Genomic DNA, 14,552 nt, shown 5'->3' with positions numbered 1-14,552 from the left:
CATGAGAAACCATGAAGTGGCCCTTTTTGCAGATAATACTTTACTGTCAATACACCCCCTTATCTGTACCCCTTTCATATGTGTTTAATGTCTCATGATGCATTGATTTTCTAGAGTTGTGGAATAATATTCAATGTTCCTTCCCAGAATATAGGAGAAATACAGTTACATTTTAAGTCCATTTGCATGTAGGTGAATGAGCTTAAGAAAGCTATGGGACCACTCTCTGGGCGAAGTTTGAAGTATTGTGATGATGCATGCTTGAGGAGATACTTGGAAGCTTGAAACTGGAATATAGATAAAGCAAAGAAAATGTTAGATGAGACGCTGAAATGGAGATCAGCTTTTAAGCCTGAGGAAAGCAGATGGGTAAGATGGCTAAGTGTCCCAGTGAATGAATACCTGCGCGAGTATTGTGCTAGATAATTTATGCTGATGGTTGTTGCCTGTTAAACTTCAGTAGACATCTGATCCTTGTTACCCTAACTATTATGTTGACCTGATAATTAATTTTATTTCGTAGACTAAGTTCCTGGTATGGAGAAGAACTGATTTTGTGAATGAATGCGAATGCAGGATTGGTGTTTGTCAACAATAACTGAGTGGCTCTCATTTTTTGTCTTCTATGAGACTGCCATGATGCAGTGATATGAAGCATTAGGTGTTGGAAAGGTTTATTGTTCAAGGGACAATAAGTGTCCCAGCATATTTTTTCACTCATGCTGTTTACAAAATCATCATTTAGACCGTTTTAGTTGACAATATGGCTAATGAACAGGTTGTGCTAGACATGCAATAGTACTTATTGGGATGCTGAATAATGCTTCCATTTGACAATGTGATGCTTACTAAAACGGGGAAGAAGTTGCTATTGAAGGTGAAATTGGAAAAGTATACAGAGCAAGTTTTCATGATCGTTATGGAAGCAAAGTGTTCTTATATTGAGACTTGGAATGCAGGTATTTATCCATCCTGTTGTTGCTAATTTCTGTAGCTTTTATTTGCTCTTCCCTATTAACTTGGCAATAAATCTTACAGAATACTCATGTACTGTTTGATGAGGACTACAGCATGTACTGGCGGAGGTCAGAACTCATGAAATACCAAGATGGCGAACTCTCATGGTTCAATGCCGGAGTGAGAGTTGGAGTTGGAATTGGGCTTGGCATATGCATAGGAGTAGGGCTGCTGGTGCGTACTTACCAAGCAACTACTGGGAACTTTAGAAGGCGGCTCATGTAGGACATCGCCTCTCTAAGTTCTACACTACAATCTGCGATCTGCGGATACCTCATAGATTCTGCCCTCCTGGCATTCCAGTCCAATGTGCTTTTCCCTTGTTGAAGGTTTTGGCTCAAAGTGTCTCATTTCCATGGTCGAGCGTGAGCAAATTTTCGTGTGCTTTATTTGTGGTATCTTCTCTATTTAGAGGGAGGCAAACGATGTGTAGATTCAATGAATCTTGAGGGCAGTTGAGTTGAGTTTTAGTTTGGAGAACAATGTGTGTGGTGCTAGTGTGGCCAGCGGGAGTCTCGTGCTCTCGGGTATGCATCTTGAACCTTGAAATCAGTCACTGAGCTTTTCAATCTTGATTACCACCATTTTCCTGCTTGATATGTTCAAATATGTTCTGATTAGAAAATTAACTTCAATCCATATGTAGGAAATACCGATGATATGTTACTGTGCATATTTATTACCCCATGTTGCAAAGTGAATGAACTATTTTAAAGAGTAAACTAAAGGTTACTACCAGTGCATTCTGCTTGTAAGGTGTTCTTCGCTGATGGTTATTGTGATATCTGGTGTAAGTAGATGATAGATGATTGATGTGTTCGAATTTTAGGAGCCTCTCCTTCATCTTATGCACCAACATGTTTGTTTTGAATTAGCAAGATTTTGTGCTAGAGGTCATCAAATCTTTGAAGTCATCGTGAGCCCTTTCAAGCTTTTGGTTCTTTCATTTGTCAAGTCGCATAGTCTTGGTCAGTTATAAACATTCTGTGTACTTGGTTGAGCCACCTGTTGTTTATCAGTTCCTAGAAATTTCCTCTTCTCCTTCATGGAAGGAAAATTGAAGAGAAATTTATGATAGAAATTAGTTTATAAGTTTCGCTGCTGTCTTTTTGCATGTTGCCCGATACCAATTTTAATGTTGTGTTGTAGAACCCCCCGCCGGGTTCCCCTGTTTTGCTTCCTATGCATCACATGCCTATTTACCCGCCCCCGCTGCTCCTGTTGGCACCGGGAAGCAAAGTGTTGCGAAAACGCAGAAAGGGAAATCCAAACCTCGGGAGCTTTAGATCGTGTGGGGTACAAACCTCGACAAGAGCAGGAGATACAAAGTATCAAGGACGAAGATGAAGGCGTGATTTTTGCTGTCCCGAGTTTTGGCATAGGCTGATTCTCTTCTTTGCGACTCGATTGATTTCCCGCATCAGGGTTCGCCTTTGTTTCTCATTTCGTGGTCTAAAATGGTGTAAGATACTGGAATAATTGGCTAGGAGATGAGGACTTTCGAGTAGATCCGAGCTTTTTATGTAAATCCCCTGCAACCACACCCATGATTAGCCCGTATGATTATAGTAGTTGCTTTGCCTAAGTGGGTTCATGATTTGGTTCAGCGCCTTCTTGTGTGTCCTTTAAGCGGAAAAATGTAGGAAAGGGAAATCCGAAACCTCTTAAGCGTGATATGTTGCTGCATTTTAGCCCTCTCTACCAGCGGTTGCCACCTGCCACTGCCACGGGCAGCGATGGTGGCAGGCATCTAAATTCAGCAATGGTTTTGTCTCCCGTGGGATAGGAAGGACTGCCAAGGGGACATAAAATCATTTGAGTTTTTCCTCTTTCTTTGTCCTAGACTAGAACTGTTTTTCCTTTTCTTTCCTCAAATTGAATACAAAGTGACCGATTCCCTTCAATTTTTCTTTCTTTTTCTTCAGTGAATATCTAAAGAAAATTAAATAGGTCTTCTCTTTCGTTTTCTTTCAATTTCTCTTCTTACGTTATCATCGAGAGTCCCTTTTTTACCCTTATCTCTATCTGAACGAACAGAGTTGGCAATCTCAGATTGAGATCTCTCCGTTCTAAAATTGGATCAAGCTGTGTTTGACCAGAGGGCAACATAGAGTTAGATGGAACAAAATGAGGGATTGAAAATTACAATACTCAAACTTTTTTTATATCAAATCACTTATCCGACGACTCATTTCATATATAATCATACTCGAACTTCTTTATATCAAATCACTTATACGAGTCGTACTTATCCGACGACTCGTTTCATATATAATTGTACGTACTATGGATGCTTTCTAATATAAATTACTGAAAAATTACAATATAAAATACTAGGATTAGAAAAGAAATCAAACAAACAAAAAGAAAACCTAGACCTAATGACTGCCCCTGAAACTCTAGGATAACAGCCCCGTCCTCCTCGATGGCGGGCGACACCAACACCATAACGACCCCCATGGTGGCGGTTGTCTCCGTCGCAATGGTCACTTAAGACTGTCGTAATTGATTCTCCATCTCACGCGCACCCGTGAGAGATACAAAGGCGACCACCGCATACCATTCAGGTGAGAAATAGAGAGATAGCGAGTGAGAGAGATGGCCACGCAATAAATAAAACAAGGTCATTGTTAGATATCATTGTAGCAACAAAATAGAGCACAATAGTACACGGCGAACAAAAAATTTAACACAACTGATGAGAGAATAATATAACCAACCAACTCTAATATAAGCTCATATCCACCTAATGCGAACATTTAAACTCCAGGTTGAAATGAATATTCACAATACCTCTTCAGCTTTCAAGGCGACTCCAATTGAATTGTTGACATAAGATGAGGACACTTCCATATTGTATAGGGACAAATCAGGATAAACGAATGACTCCCCACTAGAGTATATCACTTCAACTGGTTCAACTTCATACTTCTTCCCACAGTATGCTGAGAAGATTGTCACCTAAAGGAAAACACTTGCCCGCATTAGTCCTCTATACAGAAGGATGGGTGTAGAGAGAAGGAAAAACAATTGAGTATGCTCACCATTGTATTTAGAACTATCTTAGCCTTTGTTAAGTTCGTCGCAGTACATTCAATGAGAACATTTTTCGTCTTTAAAGTTATTGCCGAATGCGCACCATTGATAATTGGCGGCAGAGACAGGACAGTTCAGCATGGAGTAAAAAATTTGCCTTTTCAGTGATAAGAAGCTTAGTCAACTGTATCATTTCAGTCAATGTAGATGCTCGCTAATCAATCAGACTATACATCACAAATATCTGTCAAATTGTTGATTGCAAGACGCCAAAAAAGTGGATGAAGCATCACTTTGCCCACACTGTTTGGCTATGACAGCTAAATAGTCACTACAATTTGTTCACCTTGAGCATATTCAATGGGAACCAAAATTGTGAAGCCAATGGCAACAGTGTAATCTATCTGCAACTGGAGTAACCAAATATCATTGAACCTGAATGAGCTAGATTAGAACCCCAGGTGCAAAATATTTTAAACCAATCTTTTTAAAAAGCTGACCCCTGTTCAAACATGTGACATCCAGAATTTTCAGTATTGTTTTCTATTAAATTAATAGGGCATTTCATTGACGTGTCTATAGGGTTGTTCTCAGAGCTGATCACTCTCGAGATAACTAGACTAGCTGGGTAAGCCATTAAAGAATATTAAGGCAATAGACTTGAGAATTCGACCGGAAGCGGCTTCTCGACCGTGTCCATCTTTAGAGGTCATTACTGCACAGTTAAAGATCGAATTGAGATCAGAGATAGGTCGGTTCGACTGAGATGTGTGGCCGATCGTGGGTGACTCCACTAAATTGGAAAATTCTCGTCGACCGGCACTAATTTGATTTTCTGTCGTTTTGTACCTGTGTTAGTAGTCGAGCCCTCGAGATTTTCACGACATTGAGAGTCGCCAATGTGTCGAGTGGGTTCATTGTGGCTCGAAGAAAATCGACCACGAGTCAATTGCCCTAAAAGTTCAAAACTACCCGGTAGTTTAGGGTCACACTAAAAGCACGCCGAGTGAAATTAACCGTCGATTTGAGTCGGATTTCAGAAATCGAAAGTTCAATGATGTCACAAGCTATCTTTGGAGCATCGACTCAGTCTCAGAAGATTTTTCGGAAGTCCCGAGATTTTTACGGAAATTGGATTCGGACGTCGCGGAGATTTGGCAGAAATTCAGATTGGCTAAATTGATAGAAAATTGGACGTTCAGACTGAGCCGTTGTGTGTCGGGGATTTATAGAAAATCATTTGGTATTTTTCTACATCAAAATTGGACCTCAATTTGGAGAGATTGGAATTCAAATTTAGTTCGAACTTAGTTAAAAACCAAATCTTAAGATGGGGGTGGGTAACATTGGTATCAATTCGGATTTTTGGTGGATTCTTGAGTGAGGAAAAATGCCAAGAAGTAATTGATGGATGACCAATTGATTTTGTGAGGGCCAATTGAAATGAAATTTGGATGGGATGAATGTCCAATGAAGTTCGAGATTTTTAAAATTCGTAGCCCATTTCACCTAGCCACAACATTTGGACCATTTTTGAACTTCTGAAAGTTCTTGAGAGGTCATTGTGAAAGGAAATTATGCTTGGCTGAGAATTGTTTTTGGAGATATTCTTCGCAAAATATCGCTAAGGCCCACCTCTCCCTCATCCTCTCCAAATTGTTGCCGTGAGATGCTTCCCTTCCATCATTCCCCTTTCGTGCGACTGCTCCCTCCATCTTTACCTCTCGTCCGCGTGAATTCCATCGCAAGAAGATAGAGGCAGCAGCCACGCCAACTGCACATCTTCAGTTCAACGGACGGAGGTCAGCAAGCGGTGAAGACCCCATCCCCATGGACGTCACCTGACTGCACGCCACCGCTCCATCTCCACGCTGCCACCTGCCGCTCCTCCTTTTGCTTCGGTCAACAAGCAAACCACCGAATCCCTGGTGGACCGACTCCCACGAAGACTCAAATTGAAGCTGCTGCCGTTCATTGCTTCTCCAGCGAAGATCCCTGCAGCAGTTCCACCGAATTCTCCCCACAAGCTGCCAAGCGTCTTCTATTTCTTCGGTCAAGCCTTTCTTCAATTTTTCTGCCGTTGAAACCCACCGAAATCCCACCATCGTTCCCTCTCTTCTGCCACGAATCAAACCCCACCGAGATTTCCATCCTGTTGACTATAGAAACCCCATCATCCGAAGACCAAAGCTGTGTCGTCCGCTTCTTCCGCTCGGCCACTCGTCCACGTAAATTAAGCAGCGATTGAAGCTGCTTCCCATCCCCACGGATGTTCATCGCCAGCTTGCACGAAGCCAGTCGCAAGCTCAGCCTTCAGCCCAGCAAAATTCGGTCCAATTGAGGGCCATTTCAAGCCCAGCGAAGCCAGCAATCTCGGCCCAAATTTTCAGTCTTCAAGCCAGCGAATTTTAGTCTAGCTGGGCCCAATCACCCAGCAGCTCAGCTTGCAAAATTCCAGCCCAAGTGATCAGCATCAGTTTGGCCCAAGTTCAAGCCCAGTCCAGTCCATGTGAGTTAATTGGCCAAGCCCAATTTCCAGCAAAGAAATTTGAAGCCCAAGTGAAGTCAGTCCAGAAATTTCAGCAGGCCCAATTCAATTTGGGTCTGGCCCAAAAGCAAGAAACAAATCTCAGTTGGGCTGAGATTTGTTGGGGCCAAGTCCAAGGCCCGGTCCAAGTACGCCGGTGTCGTCGAAAATCCGATTTCGGCCGCCGTCGCGTCGCCGTCGCGGTGTTCCGATACCGCTTTTGATCAAGTGAGTTTTACTCACTAATGCTTTATTAGTTTGCTAATTATGCTTAAGGTTGGTTAGATTTAATTACATGCACTTAGGTGGTTAGATTAGGTTAGAACAATTAAATTAGTGACTTAAGGATGCATGTTAGGTGGTTAGCTATAGCCATTATGGAGTAGAAATGTTTGGTTATTTATTGAATGTATCTCGGGATTTTTCCCGACCCGTTTCGGGCTCCAATAAGGCAATATAGGCCTAAATTGGATTTTTAATGTTTATTTATTTATTTTTCGAAATTAATTATTTAATTAATTATTTTCCGGAAATTCAACCGGGATGGCCGGTGACCGGAATTTCGTGCCGATTGTCGTGGTGTAGACCGTTTATTTATTTGAGCTCTACGTTGTGTGGAATTGAATTTATTGTGAAATTTTAGGAATTGTCCTAAATTGTTTGTTATTGAGTATTTGATTGGTAATGGCTAAGCATGGATATATAGTGCCAGTACGTTGATGGGCTATATAGTAGGGAGAATGGTGAGACCAATCAGGTACGATATTATTGGACATACGTGGTTCGGTGATTGGAAGTATCACGGCGAAAACGGCGCCTTAAAGAACGCACGTAAATGACTTATAGACACACGTGGTTCGGTGATTATGGGAATATCACTGGTGAAAACGGCGCCTTAAAGAACGCACGATGTTGTCTATAGCCGATGTCACCTTGGCGAAAACGGCGCCTTGAAAGGACACGTGGTTCGGTGATCAAGGTTATCACTGGTGAAAACGGGCGCCTTAAAGAACGCACGGTGTCGGTGATCGGTATGTCATTGGCGAAAACGACGCCCGAGAAACACATGTGATTTGGTGAATGAGTACATCACCGAGAAAGTGTGGTATGAGTGGGAATGACCTAGAAAGGTCTGGCGACATGTAATCGACTTAGTCGATTGATCAATGCTTGATCGGATGTCATGAATTGTTTGAATATCTATGTTTAACCTTGAATTGCAGGTTGGAACTGAGGCTAAGGTAAGTCCTCTGACTCATGTTGTGCTTAGGCAACCGGATGGCATATTAGTTTATTAATCGAGCCTTAGTGGGTAGGACTCGCTGAGACGTGGTCTCATTGGTTATTGAATAACCATTTCAGGACCCTGAGGAGAAGCTAAGGAAGGGGAACCTGAAGGGGAGAAAGACTTTTGAAGAAGAAGATGATCCGAGAGGGATCTTGAATATAACCCGGATGTGGATTGAGATCCCATCCCTTTGTGAACCCTGTCTTGGTATAGATAGGTGTGAGACTTTTATGCTGTGAATAGTATTGTAAATATACTATCAGTTGTGCTGAAAGAAAGTGTGGTTGTGAATTTCAATATGAAAAATATGGCCTGCTTTCCTATCCCATTGTTTTATTGTCTGGGGATTTATAACTGCTTCCGCATGTGCTTAATAAAAAGAAAGGGTCGGCGATACATAGTCCTGGGATATCGCATTATAAAATCGACCAAGTAGAAGGATGTGCGCGCGTCCGGGGATCAGGGCGTGACAAAACAGGATAAACAGCTTAATGGTCAACCATAATTGGTTGTTGCCAATAAACATCAGTCCACAGCTAATCAAGAATTTTTGTACTACATTATAGCATCTTTCTTATTGACATTATGCACTTGCTTTCCCATATCAAATTTTGTGACACCGCATGCAAAAGTTCTTTTTCCTGATATGGTACCTAGCAACCGGTGGAGAGAGAGATGAAATAAGAATGGACTGCTAAGTTCAGTGTAAAGGTGTACATAGGAAAGACAATGTTCAAAGAAAAGCAAAGATGTATAGAAGACTACACATTTTCACCTTTTTCCCTGGCTCTCTTTAAAGTAATGTTATAGGCATAAGACTAGGCTCTGGAAGTCTCCGACTGTGCTAATGTAGAGTCAACAGCTGCTTTTCTAAAAACTTCGCCCTTTTACTAAAATAATATACCTCCTTTCTCAGTTTTGTTTAGAGAAAGGAACAAAAAGGTCAAAGAACATGACCTAATTTCATCTTTTTCCTTGAGGGGATGCCTCAAAGAATGACCAGCCTTACTTGAGGTGCTTTTGAAGTCGCCACAATGGGTGCCTGCCCAGGCAACTCCAGTGCTTTTGAGAACACTAGTGACACCTAAACAGAACAGTTGATCTCACTTCAACTCATAAATGAGACCAAGCACTTAGTGGCTTAACGTGGCAGAAGATACTTGAAGGCCTAGATTATTTTCTCTTTGCAAATTGAACCCATTGCATCAATCAACCCCCAAATAACTCAAGGTTGCAATATTAATGACTTAAGTGGCAATGGTTGAATCAAAACTAAGTCAACATGTCATTACATTTAAGTGGTTATTTATTATTTTCCCTTAACATCAATATACACACTTCATATTTATACATGGAACTCACATTACAAAGAAGAGTGTATGAAGAAACCAAGATACCTCTTTGAATCATAGATAACAGGGGACACAGGCGAGTTCCCTATTATGTGCAAGAACTTCTTCAATTTCAAATCTGACTGCAACAAAGTAGCGAAAAACAGGTAAAACAACATGGCAAAAATGAGGAACTATTACATAATTCTTCATTTACAGGAAGATATCAACTAGCACACTGAATAAGCAAGTTCCAAGCATAAGATATATGTAACAAAACAAATACGACAGTTATAAAAAGACCATTAAAAGGAGCAGCTACTGAGGACCCACCTTATAAAATTCCATTAGTTCATCTGCTTTGAAGTTCTTCACCTAATATCAGAACAGAAACTAAGGCGCAATCAGCCAACACATCAATCACATTTCGTAGAGAAAACAAAACAAATATATAAATGAAAGCAATCTCATGAACTCATAAGTGGCATTGACATGTTAAGCATACTTAATTTGGAATAATTCACTTTGCAAAATAGTAATTAGAAATAACACGCTAATGCATTGGAAACTACAAAATTTCCTTTTTAGTTACTTAGTAAGTCTCCTTAGAGCACTGTTAACAAAAGGGCACTTGTTAAGCATACTTATTTAATATGATTCACTTTCCAAAGAAAAATTACAAATACCACAAGAACAATCTGTGCATCCAATTGAAAACCATAAAAATTTCTTAATCAACTACTTAAGAATTGCCCCTAGAGAACAATTAACAGAATCCTTACAAATACATAGATCTTTGCTATAGATCAGACTCATGGCACATACATGGACAGAAAAGTACAATCTTTATCATGAAACTACCTGCTTCAAGGGGACGAAACTTATCTTTGGAAGGCGGCAAAGCCCGAGACCGGAGAGGAAAAGGAACATGAGTCGGTGATACGCTGCACTTCTCGTAACATTTTATCATACTTTGCTCTAAGAAACATTTAGCCGTAGCAGATATATAACTCGTACATATTAGCTGTAGCAAATATATAACTCATACATATTAAGCTAAACCAACTGTGCAATTCCTTGTCATGTCTGTTTTTGTCTATGCTTTATCTAGTAGATGAGCACTCCTGATAGCAAAACATAATACTACGGATTTTTGGGATCAAAATAGAGTATCTCAGATATATATAGTAATACCATCCTCCGGGACAAGCTCAGAGGATGACAAAACTTGAACTGGTCAAAGCTTGTCTAGCTAGCTGCAACTCCTTGAAAACATGTAATAGATGCTGAGGCAAAGTGTGGGGTAGAAAGAAGCTTCAAGAGGGAATCCTTCGGGCATTTAAATATATAGAGAGAAAAAAGGAAAAAAATAGGTGAGCACAAGCTTCCAGCCCGGATAACACTCTATCATGACAAGATCCATTATGCCAGCAATCTGAAAATCTTCCATTTAAGTTCTAGCTGGGCCTTAGCTTCAAGCGAGGATAGTAGGACACATGCAGAATTCTTCATTTTAGATTCTAGTTTAGGCGATTAGTTCAAACACGCACCTCATAGCTGAAGGGGCCTTCTAGCGTATCCAAGTCATGAGTCCCAATTGCAACCAGTGTCCTTTGCCTAAAATATCGAGAGAATCCGAGCATGTCAATCCAAGCAGAACATTTTGAGGATCTAGCATAAGCACAAGCATCTGATGTACTAAGTGGAGGGATTGGGGGGCTGGGCATCTATTACATGCAAATAAAATATCAAATTGAATATAGATCTTGAGGAAGAAAACTAGTTCAAGCAACATATCTATCATCACCACTTCACCAAATTATTCAAAACAACTCAGCGGAGTCCTCTCTCTTTACATCCAGGCATTTCTCACAATTTAAAGCCCTCCTAAGGGTAATAATATATATGGCCCCTACTGAGCACATAGAGCATAAGCAACAGAGAAGCCATCACTTATTTTAAAAATAAAAAATAAAAAGAAATAATGCTTCCCTCACATCTTTAATTTATAAAGTAACATTATTGGACCACACTAAAATGCACGCTTGCAAAGACAATTGGCTGCATGCTGGAAATTTTTTAAAACCACTGCTCGGGACAAGCCATATAGGACGTTGCATCTCAATGTAAGATCACGGTCTCTCTTCCTTACATTGAAGGTTCAAATGAACACAGTAAAAGCTTCCCAAAAATGTGTTGTCCTCCCGCCACTCCCTCTCAAACCTAAAATCTTGAAATAGAGAAGGAAACAGGTATTATGCAGCATGTTAAAGATCCAAAAATTAATACCGGCAAATGTTCTGATGGAGCTTGTCTTGAAGATCAATGAAGCTGTTATAACTGGCTTCATCAAATGTTATCCCTCTTAAGACGGCAGAAATAACATATGGACGGATTTGTGAGGTCTGCAACACATAAATGATCACTCAAGTAATAAATGATTCCAGCATAGATCAATCTAGACAGATCAATCCTCACACAGTTACTCTGGTTTTACATGCATCTTAAGCATTGATCCCCTGCTGATGTTATGAAGACTGTATTGAGGTGTCTCCTCCTGCTTATTGAATACACGTAGGGCCTGAGCAAGCCCTTCGAGGCAAAGCAAGTCGTATCTGTGCATTTCCCAGAGGATACCTTATTATTATAATAGTATAGTCATTTCTACAGTACATGCACGAATTTATCAATAAGAATAATCATTAATTACCAATACAGACTAAAATGATGATAAACCCGTCATCTCTTTGAAAAACTTGACTTAAAACTAAATAATGAAGTTTCTAGATGACATGATTCAAAATAAAGCCAACGGCATTAAGGAGTCGATATTGCAACCTGCTGACTAAATCTAAAAAGGTTTGTTACGTTTCTTGCCGACGATAATACCTATAAAATTTGGGGATTGACCCATCTAGCATGACAAAATGTTGAACATAAACTAAATTCAAGATCGACCCCTTTCAGGACCATTATCATGAACCGGGAATCCCAAGGGTCAGAATATCAACCCACTTCCCCATACAACTAGAATTCTTCACAAAGTGGTGAAAAAATGTCCTAACTTGTACCAATCTTTCGAGACTATTAAAAGAAACTATTTACACATGAGTAAGAAAAGCCTCAATGCACACTATAAATGCTACATCACATGGACTACTCAAAAGCTGAGCCTTTTTTAGGTGGTAATGTGCTTATGAAGTCTCTAATTACATGCAATTGGTCCTTCACATTGATCGACCGAAAAGCTAACAAAGAAAAACCTTTGGCAACATCATAACATCAAAGAAAAGATCGAACCGCACAGCATCTCGATAGCCATTACGAGCAACAAGGTCCGCGAAAGACTTTAACCCATCCGAAGTCGGACACTAGCATCTTAAACCCCCGAACCAAAATTCACCCACGACCCGCGAAACAGCTCCAAACCCATCCGAAACACACAACATCTAACCGAATGCCAAATCAGCTTCGCAGTCACCTGTTCGCCGGAACTTCGATTTTGTAGATGACTTCCTCGTCCTCATCAGTCTCCTCTTCCAGGTGCTTCTCCTTTCGATGATTGCCTTCTCCGTCGTTTGGCCAGCACAAACAAAGAAGCCCAACCCCTCAGCCAAAAAAAAAAAAAAAAAAAACCCAGGCGAAACCACGGTCTGATTTGCTCGCGGTGGTTCGCCGGTCGGAAAGAGGGAGAGCAGAGAGAGAGGGAGGTCGCGGCCCTCTTGCCAGTCCCGTGCAGTGGTTCGTCGATTGCTAGCAGTTCTCTCGCCGGTCCAGTGTGGTGGTTCGCCGGTTGGAAAGAGGGAGGGCAGTGGGAGGGAGCTAGGTCTCGCGGTCCTCTCGCTGGTCCAGTGCGGTGGTTCGTCGGTTGCTGGCGGTGGTTCGCCGGTCGGAAAGAGGGAGGGCACAGAGAGACCGGAGGTCGCGTCCTGTTCGTCGGAGAGAGAGAGGGTAGAGTGAGAGAGGCGCGAAGAAAGAGAAGAAGAAGAAATCCTCGGTCGTTGGTCAGTCCCAAATTTTTTCAAATGGCGCCTGACACGAGGACACGTGTCGTCCTCCTACCGCCTTCTTGTTTGCCACGCTGGGGCGTGGCTGCGTGAGACGTACCCAATATGGACAATATCAACAACCAATTGTAGAAACAAAAGAATTATATCATCTCTCTTATAGTCGGTAAAAGTTCCTTTGGTTCCTTCTTCCTCTATATTTTTCTTTTTCTTCTTTTTTTCGTTTGCCTGATCAATTTTCTACGCGTCCCTGTTAGAAATATTCAATTTAAAACATTCGCGCGTGTTCACCTTAAGTCTTTTAAAATCATGATTTGTGGATTAAATAGTTACGTTACTGTGGGAGTTATAATGGGTTCATAAATGGGATGATGACCGTAAATATACTAATAGATGAAATAAAGGGTGTTCGCATTGTTTAAAAAGTGCTTAGAGGGAAGTGTTTGCCAAGACAAAATTGATTCGATTACTTAAAAGGGTAATGGTACTTTTACAATAATAATAATTTTTTTTCCACAATCTACGAACTAGAACATCTTCTTTCACAACAATAATTTCTTCGGCAGCCATTTTATGACTTAGTATGCGACGTGCTTGTATAATAGTTGTGGAAAAAGTAATAAGGGGTGTGGAAACATCATTAGCCTTGTTTTATCATGGTTTCAGCAAATTAGCCATTGTGCTTGAGGTCGGAGTTGGGGCTTATTGCATCATAGATCAATTCCCTAAATCACTGAATTTCTGACTTTCTGTGCGTTGTTGAAAAATCTGAGAATATGTTTCGTGCATTATCTTGTTCATGTCATTCGAAACTGAAGCACTATGTAGTGCAAAGAAACTATTCTTGCGCTTTCTAGTTCTGCTCTCGGATATCATATATGCCTTAATCGATTAGTTAGTGGCCATATTTCAGGATGCACAAGCTCCTCAGGGATTGTTGCAGAGCGAGCTAGGCTTCGTTGAATTGAAGTAAGCAAGTAATTTCTCTTCTTACACCTGCAACTCATATGTTGATACTCATGGAAATCATACTTGGTTCAGTCGGAACTCAAAGACCTAAAAGAACCCAGGCTACATGTGCTAAGAAATCGTCTGAGGTTTTCTAGAAATGTACAACAGAAGGAAGATGATTACGAATACCGAAAGGAAGTCATAAAGCTAAAATCCATACACACACTGACCAATGCGTACATCCAAAACTACCACTTCTTGAAATGGTGTAGTTGGAGTGTCGCTGTTTGGAATGAACAAACCGTTCTAATTCTGGAGGAAATGTCAATGAAAGAATAAATTTCGCAAGAGAAATGATACAGTGCAAATTACTGACTTCTCCATTATCTTCAAGC

Source organism: Eucalyptus grandis, chromosome 5 (genome assembly GCF_016545825.1).
Source record: "Eucalyptus grandis isolate ANBG69807.140 chromosome 5, ASM1654582v1, whole genome shotgun sequence".
NCBI lineage: Eukaryota > Viridiplantae > Streptophyta > Magnoliopsida > Myrtales > Myrtaceae > Eucalyptus > Eucalyptus grandis.
Note: the sequence above shows the minus strand (reverse complement) of the source record.